The 17,561-nt window shown below is 35.1% G+C and overlaps 1 long non-coding RNA gene across 1 annotated transcript in view; it reads right to left on the reverse strand.

Moving 5' to 3' along the window:
* LOC145721112 (uncharacterized) overlaps positions 1–16,675 on the reverse strand; it is a 30,364-nt gene extending 13,689 nt beyond the window's left edge. Inside the window, exon 1 of the long non-coding RNA XR_014144577.1 lies at positions 16,592–16,675. This is a non-coding gene — a long non-coding RNA (uncharacterized LOC145721112). The remainder of the gene's footprint in view (positions 1–16,591) is intronic.
* Positions 16,676–17,561: the final 886 nt, after the last annotated feature.

The following is a 17,561-nucleotide window of genomic DNA, read 5'->3' on the forward strand; positions in this document are numbered from 1 at the left end:
CACTTATCCTCTGACAAGCTAATCTTAGCATGTTCTCAAGGCAGTGACAGAAATACGAGCGTGCAAAGACTCATGAGACCCAGACAGAACTGACACACTGTCATTTCTAATTGTATTGGCCCAAACCGAGTAATTATGAAGTAACTATGAAGTTACTTGGCAAGAGCAGGGACTTGGCAAAGGTAAAATTTGGGGTTGTTTCCACATTCTATCACATATAACATAGTCTTATCATCAAAACTAATTTATAGATTTATCTTGACAGTGCTTATATGAATTACTTTTGTAGTGGGGAAAGCTTTTCCAAATTTAATTTTAAACAAAACCATTACACTTACTCCTATATAACATTTTATCTTTCCAAAGAATTATCTGTATTTCAGAACAGAATCATAACTGAACACACTTGAAACATTTAGATAGGATTTTAAAAATGCATTTGTAGACTAGTTACTTTACAACTCAAAAAATTTCCCCATGAAAGGTAATGATATGAATCTTAAACACAACAGAATTATTTCTTGGAGAATTAACTGCTAGTTTCAAAACAACCTTCATGTAAAACACACCCAAAAGCCCATATCAAAATGTGCTTTTTCTGAAATGGTTCTGTGTCGTAGAAATGTGTAGTACATTAAAGATCTCTGCAAGCTATTTACTACTCCTCTCATGAAGAGGTGGAGTATAATTTTCATCACCTTAAATCTAGTTTGTAGTGACTTCTTGGACCAATTGAGTGAAATAAAAGTGACATTCTGGGATTTTTAGGGCTATGCTATTAGAAGCCTTTAATTTCTATCCAGATATATTTTTTAAAGATTTATTTATTTATTTCATAGAGAGAAAAAAGAAGAGAGAGAGCCTGTGTGCATCTGTGCTGCCTGCAAGCAGGGGTTGGGGGCAGACGGAGAGGGAGAGAAGCAGACTCCCCACTGAGCATGGAGCCTGACCTGGGGCTCCATCCAGGGCTTGATCAGGGGCTTCATCACAAGACCCTGAGATCACAGCCTGAGCTGAAAGCAAGAGTCAGATGCTCAATCTACTGAGCCACCCAGGTGCCCCTTCATCCAGATCTTCTATAATGTACTCTCTCTGGAGCCCTAAGACACTATGTAAGAAGTCCTTCTATCCTAAGATTGCTAAGCTAGATAGACCACTTGTAGGTACTTTAGTAGACAGTCCCACAAGAAGCCAGCCTTCCAAACATCCCCGTGAAGACTCCGGACATGTGGGTAACTATATTTGACCATCTATACCACCTTTTGCCAGCTGAATAGCACCAAGTAACTTCAGGCAATGTAAATGAAGAATTTTCTGAGTCCTGATCTAATTCTTGACCCATAAAACCATGAGATATGATAGAATGACTATTGTTTTAATCTAATTTTTGTGTTTTTTATTTTTTATTTTTATTTTTTGCAGTAATGGATAACCAGAACAGAATTTAGCAGCAGGAAGTAGGAAGCTTTGAGCACAGGTGACAATTAGAAGCTGGAAAAAATTGGAAGAAATTTTTTGAAAGTTGGAAGAGCCTTGAAAAGACTATTAGTGACAGATTGAAGGACCATAAGTAAAACATTTAGAGGTCAGAGCAAAAAACACACCTTTTATGTAGCAGCAAAAATTTGGCAGCTCTGTTATCTACAGTAAGATGGAAAATAGAAAGGTCACTAAATCAACTCATTGATCTCACTGGAGAGATTTCCAGGTAGAATATAGAAAGTGCCACTGACTTCTTATAGGTCCTTAAGATAAAATATGAAAAGAGGAGTAACCCATAGATAAAATATTTCAGTCTTCCAGCAGAATTTAGAGGAAACATAAAGGAGCTGGGACACGCTAGATCTGAAATTAAAACTGTCTCTCTATTTCTTTTAGTAAAATATTCTCAAAGTAAAATGTGATCTTTGGATAAAGAAAAAAATTAAGAGTGGGGATGAAAACCTCTTTATAAATAATCACAAGATTTAAGGGTATGATTTGTAGACCCTTTTTTTTTAGACAAAAAGATTTCTAGTAAACTTAAAGATGTGATTTCACAATGGTCTCCCAGGTGGCCAGTGATGGAGAGTGGCTTGTCTCAAGGCAGTGTGTGGGTATATTTTTTGAGTGAATTCCAATAAAGCTTGTAGAAAACCCACAGAATCTTTAAGAGAATTATACCACCAGCTTGGACTGAAAGAGACACTGATAGTACAATAAGAAAAGTGGCTTTAGGATTCCAAACTTCTACAAAGACAGAGCAGGATGAAAAGGCTACATAGTGTAAATTACTGGCCATTTTTTTTTTTAATGGAAAAGGAAGGGTGAATTCAAGGACATTATAAAGAACCCAGAGAGCAGAACCAAAGAATCACTTTCAGGTTCCATTAGGAGGTTCCTAATAGATGCATTGTCAACATGTGCACAGTTGTATTTCAGAATTTCTATGAACCCCTGGTTCTTGTTCTCTCTCTGCTCCCAAGAAATGGAGTATTTATTGTAGTTATCCTATGCTATCTCATCAATGTTTGTTGGATGTATGTGTGAGAGGGTCAGATAACTTATCTCATTAGTTCACTAGGCTTTAGATTGGGTGGAAGTCTATGAGGGGATGTACTAGGGAAAGCACACCCAGGGAGCCTCATCCACACTTAAAGCCATTTAGATGACAAGATTCTTGAGCCTGAGCATTATACTATAATTTGGTAAGACTTTAGGATGTCTTTGGAGGACATAAGCATATTTTGGTATTTAAAGAAATGTAAATAATTTGTAACCAGAGCTGGGACTGTGACAGATTAGACATGGCTACAAATTATTTGACACTTATCTTGTGGGTGTGGTATGTATTTCCTTTCCATTGAATCTGGGCAGCTTCTGAGCAATAGATTATGGTGGGTTGACACTGCGTTGGTTTCAGTTCTGAGTCTTAAAGGACTGGCATTTTCTACTCTCTGTCTCTTGGAATGCTCTCTCTGTGAAATGTCAGCCATTACATAAGAAGTCCAACTATTCTGCCATGAGAACACCCAAGTAAGCCATTGTAAGAGACCACATGAAAAATATGGGTGACCATTTCCCAGTTTTTCAAAGCCTCCCAGCCAAGCACCAAATTGTGAATAAAGAGGTCTTAGGTAACTCTGTTCCCAGGTCCTGTCTGAATGTTATAGCATGATAGATATTGAATGAGAAACACACAACTGGGCCCAGGAAATCTATAGAATCATGAGAACTAATAATTATATTTTTAAGTCATTATGTTTTGGAATAGATTTTATTTTATTTTTTAAAAGATTTTATTTATTTTTTGTGTGTGAGAGAGAGCACATAAGCAGGAGGGAGGGGCAGAGGGAGAGTAAGAAGGAGAAGCAGACTCCCCGGTGAGCAGGGAGCCCAACGTGGGGCTTAATTCCAGGACCCTGAGATCATGATCTGAGCTGAAGGCAGATGCTTAACCAACTGAGTCACCCATGCAACCCTGCTTTGGGATAGATTTTAAGCAGAAGTATATGGCTGGAACAGAATTTAGATACATTCTAAGCTGGACTCGATTTAGATATCAAAATCCTGGAATTTGAACTTGAGCTCAGTATTATAATGAGATGATAGTTTTGGGGGTTTTGAAAGGACACTGAGTATATTTTGAAAATGGTAGAAATATAAATAATTGCAATGCCAGTCATCAGACTGTGGTAGACTAGACATGGTTGCAAATTCTTTGTTACTCTTCCTATTGAGAGATAGAGTCTAATTCCCTAGTAGAATGTAGCAAAAGTGACAATCTGCAATTTTCAAGGTTAGATTGTAAGAAGAATTTATCCTCCACCCATCTCTCATGGAATAGTTCCTTAAGCAGTTCAGAGCGATACGGGAAGTTTGACGATCCTGAGAATATATATGCAGGTGAGGTCATGGGTAGATGCTTTAGTGGACAGTCCCAGGTATGCCCAGTCTTCCAGTCATCTCTGCAAAGGCTCCAGACATGTGAGTGAAGCTATTGTGAACCCTCAAGATCAGCCCATCTGCCAAATGAATAGCATCCTGTAACTATATTCAACACTATGTGGAGCAGAAAAATCTTGCAATTGAGCCTTGTTCAGATTGTTGAACGATCAAAAATATAACAAAATTTGTTATATTTGTCAACCTTTAAATGTTGGAGTGATTTTTAAGTAAGTAATAGGTGACTGATGCAGAATGCAAATCATACAAAAGAGTAAGTCAATTCAAACCAGGATATATGTTTAAAGATGAAATAAGAAAGTGAAACTAACTCAGGGACATTCTAAATTTTCTTCAACAGATTTTTATAGATATCACTGTGTTATTGAAGGAATAGAGGAAGATAGAATCACATCTTATTTAGTGAAGTTTCTCCTCTTTCAAAGAAAAGAAATATTGCATTATATTTCACAGCCATTTTGGCCTGAAGCTCTCAACTCTACAAGTTGTCTTTAACACAAATCAGCCGTACTTAATTCCCTAGGCATAGGCTCTCCACAGGCCCATGAATTATAATATTAGCACATTCAAAACTCTAATACACATTCTATTACATTAAATCTTCATGTCCAGTATAACCAAGAAAAAGAATATCCTACCCAAAGTCCTTCAGAATTAAACCATTTATATTTCTCTGAAATTATAATCACCCTCTAAGTGATTTTGAACTCTTTGGGTTCTTTACTTTCTAACTCTTATATTTAGGAGTTACAAAATCCTACACAGAAAAGTAAACAGGAATATTGCCTGCTTTCAGGATGATATCATTTGTAAATTTCCCTAGAAGACATTACTTGCTCCCTCCTCTGTGCTCTCTTTGGAGATGCCAACACTTCAAATCTCTACCATTTTAGTACTTATTGCATAGGACCACAATTGTTGGCTTCTGTGCTCTTCCTAAAATATATGTTACAGAAATGCATGAAATAATGCTTGCAACAAAAGGGGAGATCATTACATAAACTGTGTGAAACATATTTTTTTCCTAATATCAAAACATCTTTAAAATTAGGAGAGAGCATCTTATGCATTTATATGTAGATTAGAATGCTACAATTTGGGCACGTAGAAAGTCAGGGAAATGAGTTGAAAGCAGGAATTACTTAATCGGCATTAAGAAGAAACAGAGAAGAGTAATGAGAAAAATAATAAGTAAAGAATTTTGTTTCTTGAGTTATCAAAAATGGAGGAAAGGGGACTAAGCAGGTGGTTGGAGAGAAGAGGAAGCTTCTTTGAGTTCCTGAATAGAATTGGTTGTTGATACCTCTGAGAGTGCTCCAGGGATCATAATAAGTTTTATTTGCAAGTAAGTCCTGCAGACATTCAATTTCTATCTTAAATCACCAAGCAACATTAGAATAGCCAAATATATCTTTTCTGAATTGCTATTTTCAAGTAGACATTTGTGGCTGCCCTCACCAACACCCCCCCCTTTTGAGGAAACAAAACAAACTAAACAAACTAAAACCAACTTCTAGACTCTACCTTGAAGAGAATCGATGAATGGGTCATACCCAGTCAGAATGGGGATATATCAAGTACTCAATGACATTATGGTTGAAACTCCTAATGGTGATTCAGAACGATGTTTCCTCTAATAGAATGTGCAAGAATAAATACATAATCAACTCAAGGCATTAAATATTCAAAGAAGAATCAAAACAATTCTTAATATAATTTCAGTCGTCAAGACTGGATTATGAAGAACAACTTCTGGAATATATATGAAGTTAAATTCGGGTCTCTGCCATCCGATTGCAGCTGTGCAGCTGGAATACTGCTGAGTTTTTTAAATCGTTTGTGTTAATTATTATTTCTTTGTAAGGCTTTCTGAATTTCAGCCCTACGTAGAAGCAATGTGATACTGTACAGTTCTACATTTTTATTTTGAAAACTAAGGCATGTGGATTCAGCTACTATAACTTCAAAGTCTATGGTACATGATATTTCATGCTAGAAAGGCTAACAGTGACTTCAAATTCAAAGTAGTTCTGCCGTGCATTCTGTATTAACCCTGGTTTTGAATGGAAAGCTAGTATAACCCCTTGGCTACAGTGTCCTGGGGAAACTAACTGAATAATTAGTAGACATAAAGAGATGATCCATTAAGATCATGCTCACAGGTACTTTAGTGAACTCGGGAGAAATAGTTGCCCCTTTGAAGCAATCTGATTGCAAAATCAAAAAGAGCTATTTGGGAAACCCTCTATAAAACTGAAATTTCAAAACCACTGTCTGGACATTGTTAGCTGCCATTTGGTGTTCCTAAATTCTGAGGGCGGACAAAGTTTCTTTCAATCTTTATCCAGATGTAAAATTATTCATGAAATCAACGTATCGATGTGTTTATGGACTGAATACATCTAATCGCCATAGTAATATGTTCAGTTTCTGTTATGAAAATAAGAATGAATTGCATAGAAAACAAGTTATTCAACAGAATTAACGTGTTAATTTCTTTTGGCAGTGGAAGTGTTGGGGGGAGTGTGATTTTACCTAATAACAGATTCTGGCATTTAGAAATTGTGGCAATTACCTAAAAGATCATGTTTCTTCTGCAGTGACTAGCTAACTATTACCACGCTTCATTATCTTTTACTCTTTCAGGGATCTTTTTTAGATGAGATCTAATTTAGGATTTTTATAAGTTAAAGCATCATATTAATGGTAGCTAAGGTGACAGAGTATTTTGATTTTTGCATGTAGGAATATATATTTGCAATAACAATATTCTTGGGAAAGAAGGGACTACTAATATATGCTATAGAAAGAAAATTTGTTCTTACTTGGTTTTCTGGGTACTTGAAAGGAAAGGTAACTTGAAAAAGAGCCAAGATATCTTAATGAGTGAAGTATTCATTTAAAAGAACTGATTATTTTACAAATTTACTGAAATTGAGTTGAACTAAGGACATTTTCCCCTTCAATTTGTACTAGTCCAGACTCTAAGATATAACTTTTACATTTAATTATTAGATATTTCCTTTCTAATTATTTGTCATGTGTAGTATATTTAAATATGCCATCTTGAGAATTCACCTTGATTTAAGCAAAGCCAGTATAAAACTCCGGACAATTCTTTGGTAAGAGATTCATAATTTCCCTTACTAAAAAGCATTAGTACATGATTTGATTTGACAAATTCAATTTGCATAAAACTTTCCAGGACACATCTATTGCATAAAAGGAAGGTAAGCTTTATTTTATTAATGAATCTATTCTAAACCCTTGATTATAGTTTGGTATGTGATTTGTGTTTTTATTCAGATTCTAATTATTTGGAGAATCTAGCATTCCAGAAATATAATCTGCTACTTTGACATTGTTACTATTTTACTCTTCAATTGCACAGTTAGGTACTTGATTCTCTTTATTTTTTTATGGCCTATTTTTATCTGGCACACCTGACTAGTCAACGAAGCCTGGTAATTTAAAATGAAAGTTCTTCCATTTCACAAGAGATAAAGTAACATTCTGATAATTTACAATCATGGTCCAAACAATGGAAAAATAGGAGATGTTTTCTCTGGATTCCAAAACAAACTGCATATATATGAACAGGAAATAGAAATGCTCTAATTCAGTTTCAAAATTATAACATCAGGGTAGTTCTTAAGACAACCATATGCATGCATAATGGTTCTTAAATATTTGTTGAATAAGTGGATAACCAGCAGATTTTAATAAATAAATAAACTTCTGTTGCTTTATATTTTAACAGCCTCAAGCAAGGATTATTGTTTGTTGTTGGTTTGGGTTCTCCATGAAGCAGACACCAAGATGCAATTAAAAGTGAAATAAATTCTGGGGTGGGGGGGTTTGGTGGGGGTGGGAATGGCTATTAAATATATAGGAGAGGTACAAAAGGAGTAGGCAGAGAGAGCCTGTAATGTGGGTGTGATATCTGTGAAGGAGTGAGGGCAAAGAAAAAGATTGGATAGGAAGAGCCCTAAACTATAAGGAGCTCTGAGGAAATCTTGACCAGCCTGTTGGGGAGTCCCAGAGCAATGATTTCCCATTAGAGTTTAACTGCATTGGCAGGAATGCCTTAGCTTTGGTTCCCCCACCATGTTCAATTTATGAGAGTGGCCAGCAAGAATGTGCCACATCCTGAACATTGTGGTAGATCCCAAAGGTATGGCAGATGGAGGCTGTCCTCTGACAATATTCCTCATAATGGGTTCTCCCTTCAGGGGAGACTGACACACTCCTATGACAGCCACAGTTTGTGTCCTCCAAAATATTTAATTATTCAATATAGGGTTTTTGATCCACTGAGTTTCCTGAATTTATGTCCATTTTGTTCTCTGATGTCTTAAAGACGATATCGATCTGTTATACTCTCTGTTCATTCTCTTCTCTCCCATGGGGCAAACCCAACATTCAATCACACACTCTTAATTCTGCTGTTCATGGATTATACTAGGTGTAACAATGGTAACAATGGTCTCAGCAAAAATAAGGGCTAGAAGGCAAGGAGGAATACATATGGGTGAAGAAAATGACGGATTCAGACCAGAAAATGCATCAGAGGGGAAAATAACAAGCCTTACTTTTATGGTATTAGTAGAAAAGCAAATGATGATGAAAGTTCTTTAAAAACACAATAAGTAGGGTAAAGGCCAAAGAGAAAGGGTGTGTTTGTTAGTGAGCGGTCTTTTTATAGAGGGTGCTCCAGTAAGGGGATTGAAGTGAAAGAAAGAAATGCGCAGTTGTGCGTGGAGGAGTCATCCAGGCAATCAAAGCTCTTGAACTAAGCACATGTTTAGTCTAGTCAGAGAAAAGTGAAGAAGCTTCTATAAGTTGGATGGAATGAGCAATGGGGATAGTGGTAAGAGAAGAGCTAAATGGGGCAGCTGTTGTCAGGGTAAGCAGGGAAATTCTCCTATAAGGTCTTGAATTTTATTCTGAGTCAAAGGGCAAACATTACAATTTCCCACAGAAGAGCAACATGCTCTGATTTTAAAAGGATCACTCTGGCTGCTATGTGGTAAATGGGCTGAAGGAGATATTAAGGATAGAGCATCATAAGCATCAGGGAGGGTCACTATATAAGAGCAGAATGTCCAATTCACCAAGAAAATATAAAAATTCTAAACATATGTGTAATTAATACAAAGGCTTTGCAAAATATGAAACAAAAATTCCAGGACAAATTAGAAAGATTAGTATAATTTAGGGAATTTCAGTACAATTTTTTTTTTTTTTTTAAATTTCAAAGAAACAGACAAGGGAGCCCGGGTGGCTCAGTCGGTTAAGCGTCTGCCTTCGGGCTCAGGTCATGACCCCAGGGTCCTGCCTCATGTTGGGCTTCCTGCTCAGTGAGGAGTCTGTTTCTCCCTCTGCCCCTCCTCCCACTTGTTCTCTCAATCTCTCTCTCTCCCTCTCAAATAAATAAAACCTTAAAAAAAAAAAACCACACACACAGAAACAGATAAAAAATCAGGACAACAAAATTTATCTGAGGGACATAAAAAAAAAATTCTGCATCTAACAACTAGAAAATTTTTCTCAAACCTACATGGAACATTTACAAATACCGATCGTGTAAATAGGCCAAAAAGCAGACCTCAGAAAACTCTGAGTTAAGATAGGTATGGGATAGGTATATGCAGATCATATTGTCTGATTACAAAATGATTAAGTTAGAAGTACATAGCAAAAGATACATGAAAATTTCCTGAATACTTAGAAATTACACACCAATATTTAAATAAATCATAACTGAAGAAGAAATCCTAATGGGAATTTAAAACTACCCAGAAGTAAATAATAAAAACACACTACATATCAAAATTTAGACCAAGGTAGGCAAAGCTTTTTAAAATCAAAACAAAATTATGTGGCTGTTAAAAAAAAAATTACATTTTACAATGTTAAAATTATTTTATAATATGCTGGTTCATGTCTTTTGCACGTATTTTTTAGTTGGTTCTTAAACCTCAAATCCACAAAGTTCTTTGTATGTTACTAGTATTAATATTTTTTTAAAAAGATTTTATTTATTTATTTATTTATTTATTTATCTATTTATTTATTTAGAACCAAGAGGGAGAGAGAGCATCTCCAGCAGGCTCTGCGCTGAGCATGGAGCCCCACATGAGTCTGGATCCCAGGACCCTGAGATCCTGACCTGAGCAGAAACCAAGAGTTGGAGGCTTAACCTACTGAGCCACCCAGATGCCCCTGATAGTAACAATCTGTTTTTATTCGTAGGCATTGTAAGTATTTCCTAGTTTTAACTTGTCAGTTTTACTTTTTCTAGTATTTTTAACTAGAAAAAAAAGAGAAATAATTTTGTTTTCTAAATAAATAAATAAATAAATAAATAAAATCTTTTAAAAAATTATTAATACCAGTAACATACAAAGAACTTTGTGGGATTTGAGGTTTAAGAACCAACCAAAAACTGCGTGAAAAAGACATGCCAGCATGTTATAAAAAATGTGTGATTATGAAAAAATATATCAAAATAACAGTTAAATACTAGCTTATATTTATTCTACTGAAAAATTTTCTAAAAATCTGACAATCCTAGGTGATGGAGATATGGATCCACTAACTTCCGTATTTTAGTGGGAATGTAAATTAATACACCCTCTTTGGAAACGCAGACACCGTCTTGTAAAATTGTACTTTTTTTTACACCCTACAACCCTAGGTTTGTTTTGGGTCAAATTCCCTCGACAGGAGGAGGCAGGGGTTCTGGAGCAATGCTTTGTTAAGCCTGTGCACCTAGGAGAAGCTTATAAGGGAGTTGGGATGCAGAATAGGGAAAGCTGGGGAACCGAACAAGGATGTAATAGAGGTGATGTCTCTGCAGTCTTTCTTGCCTAAACGCAAGGTAGCTGCTATTTGTACACTTTCATTGACTCCCAGCTGTCTCGGGTGCAGATGGGGTTGGGGAAGGGGCACAATCCAGGCAACTCAGCTGATGCTGCATCTATTTTCCAAGAGCAATTCTCCAGGGCAGGTTGCAGGTCTAAGCTTTTGGCCACAACCAGTAAAAGGAATCCCTGAAAATCTGGGTAAGGCAGTCACAGCATCTCCCACGACCTGAGAGAAACTTTCCACATGTACAAGATTGCTCATACATGCATTGCTCACAGTGGCCAAAAACCGGAAGCAATCTCTGGGTTTATTGATATGAGAGCAGATATATCAACTGTAGGATATTCACATAATGGAATATTATGCAGTTGTCAGAATGAATTAACCGCAGCCTCATGCAACAATCTGGATAAATTTCAGCAACATAAATATCAAGTAAAAAATAAATTTGCATATACCGAAAAACCCTTTATCGAGTTAATAAATAATTAAAATATAGAATAATGCATATTGATGATTTTAAAAATATATAAAACTATAGAAAGGAAGTGATGAACAACACCTCTTGATAGTTGTTACTTTGGCTTAAGAGTGGCTGGAGGATGGGATGGAGGATGGGGAGCACATATCTAAAATATCCACTGAGTGCCAGTTTTTATACTGAATGATAAATTCATGAGCTTATTACACTATCAAAACCAACAAATGAGTAAAATGTAAATAAATTTTAAAAAGTCTCTGTATGAGTGAGAGTGTAATGAATCAATAAATAGGATTATTAAAATTCTGGGCACCTATAAGATTAAAGAAATAAGATTTTCTAATTATAAAATAGAGTTTCTGTTTAAGAGATGAGTTAAGGATAGTCATAAATTTTGTTTTGAGCCACTGGAAGAATGATGTCTTTTACTTAGGTGGGAAGATTAGAAGGAAAGAAAATTTGGAAGCAGGTTGATGGCGGGAATCGAGATACTGGTTTTCCATAGGTGAAGTCTAAAATGCTTATTCAAAACCCAAATAAATATATCAGGTAAGCAGTTGAATTTTGAGATTGTTGTTAGAGGGACAGTTCTGGACTAACAGTACTATTATAAGTTGCTACTACATATGTAAAGCCATACAGCTGGAGAAGATCACTCAGGTGGTGAATGTAGATGAAGTGTTAAGATCTGTGAACTAATGCTTGAAACACTGCAACTATTAAAGGTCAAGAAAAAGAGGATCAAGTATACTGAGGTAGGAAGAGGTTTAAGACAGAATGATCTTCCAGGAGCCAGGTGAAGAAAGCAGGTAATTCATTGTGTCAAATGCTGCTGAAGGGTATAGTAAGGTAAGGACAAAGTACTGATTATTGCATCGTCAACGTGGAAGTCATTGGTGTCCTCAATAGGTAGTTTTGGTGGAGTAGTGGGGTAGATGCAAAGAAGATGGGAAAGAGAGAAGTTGGGGGTGGGGGACAACAACCATAGAAACATCTCATTTAATGTGTATCTAGTGGAAACAAGTTTAAGTTGGTGCTCTGGCCCATTTTCTTTCCTTGATAGAGAGTTTCAGCGTTAGAAGTAATTGCACATATACAGATTTTAAAATCTAGAAAGCACCCTAAAGATGAATTAATGCAATTCCATCATTTTGCCCATGAAATACTTGAGACCCAGGAAAATAACACTAGTTGCATGAGAACATAAAGCTTATGAGTTAATGAGAGCCAGACTGAAATCGAAATTTTCTGAATCTTAATTCAAGGTTATTTATATCTTACTGAAAAGGTCAGCTAGGTTATAATTTTAATTTTTTTTCATGCAAGCAGGAATAAAATGTATTTGATTTAGCTACCAACATAATAGAAAGCTTGGTTGTTGGACTTTATATAAGATTTATTCAACTACTTCATTTCCAGGTTGTACCAAGTGCCACCACTTTAAACCATCCAAGTCCTGCTCATCATTCTGGTTGCAGCCTACATGTCAGGAAGGTAAAGTCTCTGCCCCCAAATTATGTAGCACAAAGCCAAATATAATACAATTTGTTATTATTCATACTTTTGAATTATGCATGAATTTACTTCTTCTATTTGCAGGAATAATGGAGACGTTATAAGTATATGAAAGCAAATGACTCCTAGCTTCTTTGAGGACCAGGAAGAGTCCTTTTCTCCTACTAGGATTTTTTTCTTTAGTTATAAAAATGCAAATATAAGTTGAAAAACTTAGAATTGTCTTGTTGATTACTTAAACATTTAACCTGACAACCGATTCAGTCCTTGTCAAGGGGTTTTTGCAGCGAACAATATAATATTCCAAACAAATTACAGATAAGATATGTACATTTTGTGAAAATATTAATTTATATGTACATTCGGGTCAGGATACATATCCACTTATGAGGAATTATAAGATAATTTCTCAGTCATGTCAATTGAAGGTTAAAGGAAAAGCTTCTTTGAAGAAATAACATGTCACGCTCTTTGGGTGTTTTCATTCAGAAGAAATATAATACCCTTAGTAATATTAAAATCCCTAGAGTGTGCGATATGGCTAATGTCATCTTTTTCCCTTTCTCTCTTTCTCTCTCTGACTCTGTTGGAAGTCATCCAATGAGAAAAGTAAGGATTTGTTCCTTTCAGTGCAAGAAAGAGACAGCTAAAGTTTATCCGTTATTGGAATTGGAAGTTAATGCAGTGCTCCTTAATAATACTCAGGGCTAGAAATCAGTAGAGGTCCTAGAGTAGACTTCCCTTTGAAGAATGAATATATTGATTTCATTGGCATAATGTTCAAAAGGGTAGTTATTTGCTAACTTTTCATCCTCTTTTTTGGTATCAAATTGAGGCTTTAGCATGTATTTTGAAAATCTCCTTTGTCTTTAATATTTTTTCATTAGCTCTAGATGTTTAGTGTATTTCAAAGAAAGTTTAATATGCTTGGATTCATTTATACTGAATTGTTTCTTTTTTTTTTTAAGATTTTATGTATTTATGAGCGAGAGAGAGAGAGCACAAGCAGGAGGCAGAGGGAGAGGGAGAAGCAGACCTCCAGCTGAGCAAGGAGCCTGGATTCCAGGATCCTGAGGTCATGACCTGAGCCAAAGGCAGACCTTTAACTGATTGAGCCATCCAGGCACCCTTATACTGAATTCTTAAAACTGTTACGTTTTGATATTTAAGAAGACTGAAGAGACCTATTAAAGCCTTCACCTAGTGAAAAAAAAAAAGATTGTATTTTACTGAAGAAAATATTTGTTAGAATCTTTAAAATTTAAGTGTTCTTAATATAAAAAATAAATCCATAAATAAAAGTGTGTATTTTATTACAGAAATTTTAATCCCTTTTCAAGATGACCGAGCAATCAAGGGAAAAAGATGGAGGGAATTAGTAATTTGGGGGCAGCTATATGCACCTTGGTGCCGGGTGCCTTTTGCATATGTCCTATTTAATTCTCACCTTAAAATTTGACAATAATATTATTGAACACATTTATCAGGTGGGGGGACCAAAGTTTAGAAAATCTAAGTAATTTGTCCAACAATAACCCCAAATAACTAATTTGCCCACCAAAGATCTCTGAATCTAAATTTCAACCTTGCTACTGTAGAGCTATACCAATGAATAAATTAATGAATAAGTAAGTACATTACCAAAAAAAAGTTCCCATAATCACATTTAGTATAGGTCTTACTGTTTTTGTATTATTATCTAATTAATTCTGTGTTCCCCACTAAAATGTAAGCTCTTTGAGAACTTGTAACATACCTATTTTTGTGTTTCCATAGGATTTGGCCTAGAGAAAGGAATCTATCATCTATCTATCCATCTATCATCTATCTATCTATCATCTATCAATCATCTATCCATCCATCCATCCATCCATCCATCCATCCGTCCATCCATCTACAGGAATGATTGACCAATAATCAATGTTTACTCTTTTGCCCTCTGATGTGGAACTCAATCAAGCTTCAAATACTATCTGTTTTTCTTTCAAAGTGTTACAAATTTGAACTTTCAGGCTTGGCTGGCTAATCTATCAATTTATTTCAAAGGTAGCATTAAACACTACATTTTCTAATAATGTACATATAAATCATTGAAAATAAAACTCTGTGTGTGTATATTGTTATACTTATGATGAACACCCATAGTGTTTTTACATCTCAATTTTTGTTTAACTATATTCCACACTACCACATAGTCTTATTCTAGTTTATATCTGTTATAAAATATTCCACTAAATGAATGATCATGCTTTATTTAAATATTCTCTTATTACTAGGTAAAGATGTTGCAATGTAACTATTTCCTGTAAGTCTTTTCTTCAGGATATATTCCTAGAAATCAATACCTGAGTCCAAAGACTGTGAACAAGTTGTAAATTGTTTACTTTGTAAATAATTAAATAATTTGTAAATTATTTAATACCTTAATGTTTAAGTATTTATTACTTTAAATATTTAAATATTAATGTTTAAGGATTTATTATTTTAATATTTAAGTACTTAATGTTTAAGTATCTGTTATTTTAAATTATTGTGGTATAAGACCTTCACATCCTTTTTTACTCATTTTATTTCTTTTAGAACATAAACTTTTGAACAAAGATAAACAGTTAATTTGTTATCTCATTTTACATGACTAAACCTCTTTTGTTATAGAAAGGATTTGAATAAGTTCAGTAATAATGTCTCCCTGAGAATATAGATTGAAGCAAATTATTTGATATCCAACATATCAGAGTTCATGTACCTATAATCAGAAATTCTGACGAATGGCTAATTTAATTTATCTTTGAAAGTCTTCTGTGAAATAACACATTGCAATTGATTCCAACATGTAAATTACTATTCTTTGGGGGGAACAAAAGAATCTTTAGGTTTTAGAAATGACAGTATTCTTTTCAGAAAGAAGGAGATATTTGTAATGTTTTCCAAATATAACACATTGCCATTGTTAATTGATAATTTTTTATTAATCCTAAGCTAGAACCTACATAATTAATTCATTAGTATCTCTGTATCACCAGGGATCTGAGTTTAATATTTGTAGTGAAGCAATATTGAAACAAGGGAGGAAAGAACCTGCGATAGGACATAGAAGAACCAATATATGATCCTGGCAATGCCACTAATCAGCCATAAAGTATTAGATTTTCTTGCCTAAATTCTGAGCAAAAGTTTCTTCCCTTTCATAGTTCACAAGGATGTAAATGGTCTACAGTGCAGTACTGCTTATCAAAAACTCTGTAACTTCCTCACGACTAAAGTATTATTATTGAAAGACTTAAAATTATAAATTTCAAAGCTTTCTACTAGTAAAATGTCAGATAACATGCTTTCTATACTTGGATATAAATTGGTTTTGCTCCTACATCATCTTTATTAACAAAATGAGCTCCTCTGAAGTCAGTGTTTATTACAGAGTTAGAGACTCTTAGAACCTGAAACAACTCCACCAACATGTGGAGAAAACAATCAGCTTAGACACAGACAACAGTTTATTCATTTAGGTTATTCATTCATACACAAAATCTGTTCAAATACTATTAGAACACCTAGAATGTGCTAATCACCATTCTAGGCATTGGGGATATAATGATAAGCAGAACATGCATTCCTTTTCACATTCCACTGACATGGAAAAGCATGAAAGCGAGTGCAGCACTAAAAGGGGTTCTAGTCGATTTTATAGGAATATAGCAGAATTTCTTACTAGAAGATTTAATAAGCTTAGCCAATTTGAAGTATTTTGCAATTACCTCTAATTGGTAGCTGTGTAATTACCTCCATTTGGGGTCCAGTCATGCAACATTGCCCTCTCTCTCTCAGGTGGATAGTGGTTTTGATGAAATCATTTGGGGGCTGGGGGATTTCCATTTCTGTCAACACATACCACACAAAAAACGGGAGAACATTCCCTCAGAAGCACTTGATGTGTACTAACAAGAAAATAAAAAATACATAGATTTAGGATTAAGGGAAGACTAAACCCAACTCAACACCTTAAGCACTGAAGCTGGAGGTTAGCCTTGAGGGCATTTGCTAAATTTGATGAACTCAAACTTTGATTGTCATGGATTTGTGGGACACAGGGGACAGGAGATAATGCTCAGCACCTAATCACAACAGGATGTCTATTAGGAAAACATCATTATAAATGATTTATCCTAAAAAGCTACACTGTCATCCTCAGTATACCAGTGACTAAGAATTATCTATCCCCTTAGCACCATCTCACCCAGAAGATGAACTAGTACTTGAGTCTTGGTATTGAGCAACAGAAGTATCTGAAAAATTGTACCAGTAAGGAGGACCTCATAGATTTGTAGCCTATAGTTAGAGTATCTGAAATACCCAGAACATATCTGAAGAGACTGGGCAATTATGCTAAAGAGAGTGAGCAGTTATGCTAAAGTGATCTCAAAATGGTAGTGCCTTGAGCCACCTCCCAGGAGAAAGTGTAAATCCTCTCCAGGGGAACTCACATTTACAATGTGCCTCATGGAAAATGTGCAACTTGCAATCAAAACTTAGTAAGTACATCTAAGAACAAGGTCAATTTATTCATTAATTTGTTCAATAAGTAGTTATTGAACATGTGCTATATATCAGGCATTCAGCAGTGAAGAAAATAGTTGAAAATCCTTATTGTTACAGTGTTTACATTCAAGTGGGGAGAAAGAACAAGAGAACAAAATAAAACAAGACCAAACTAAGGGAGACAAAACATAAGAGACTTAATCATAGGAAACAA

The sequence above is a fragment of the Leptonychotes weddellii genome, chromosome 4, assembly GCF_054177405.1.
Source record: "Leptonychotes weddellii isolate Sample4059 chromosome 4, ASM5417740v2, whole genome shotgun sequence".
NCBI classification, from domain to species: Eukaryota; Metazoa; Chordata; class Mammalia; order Carnivora; family Phocidae; genus Leptonychotes; species Leptonychotes weddellii.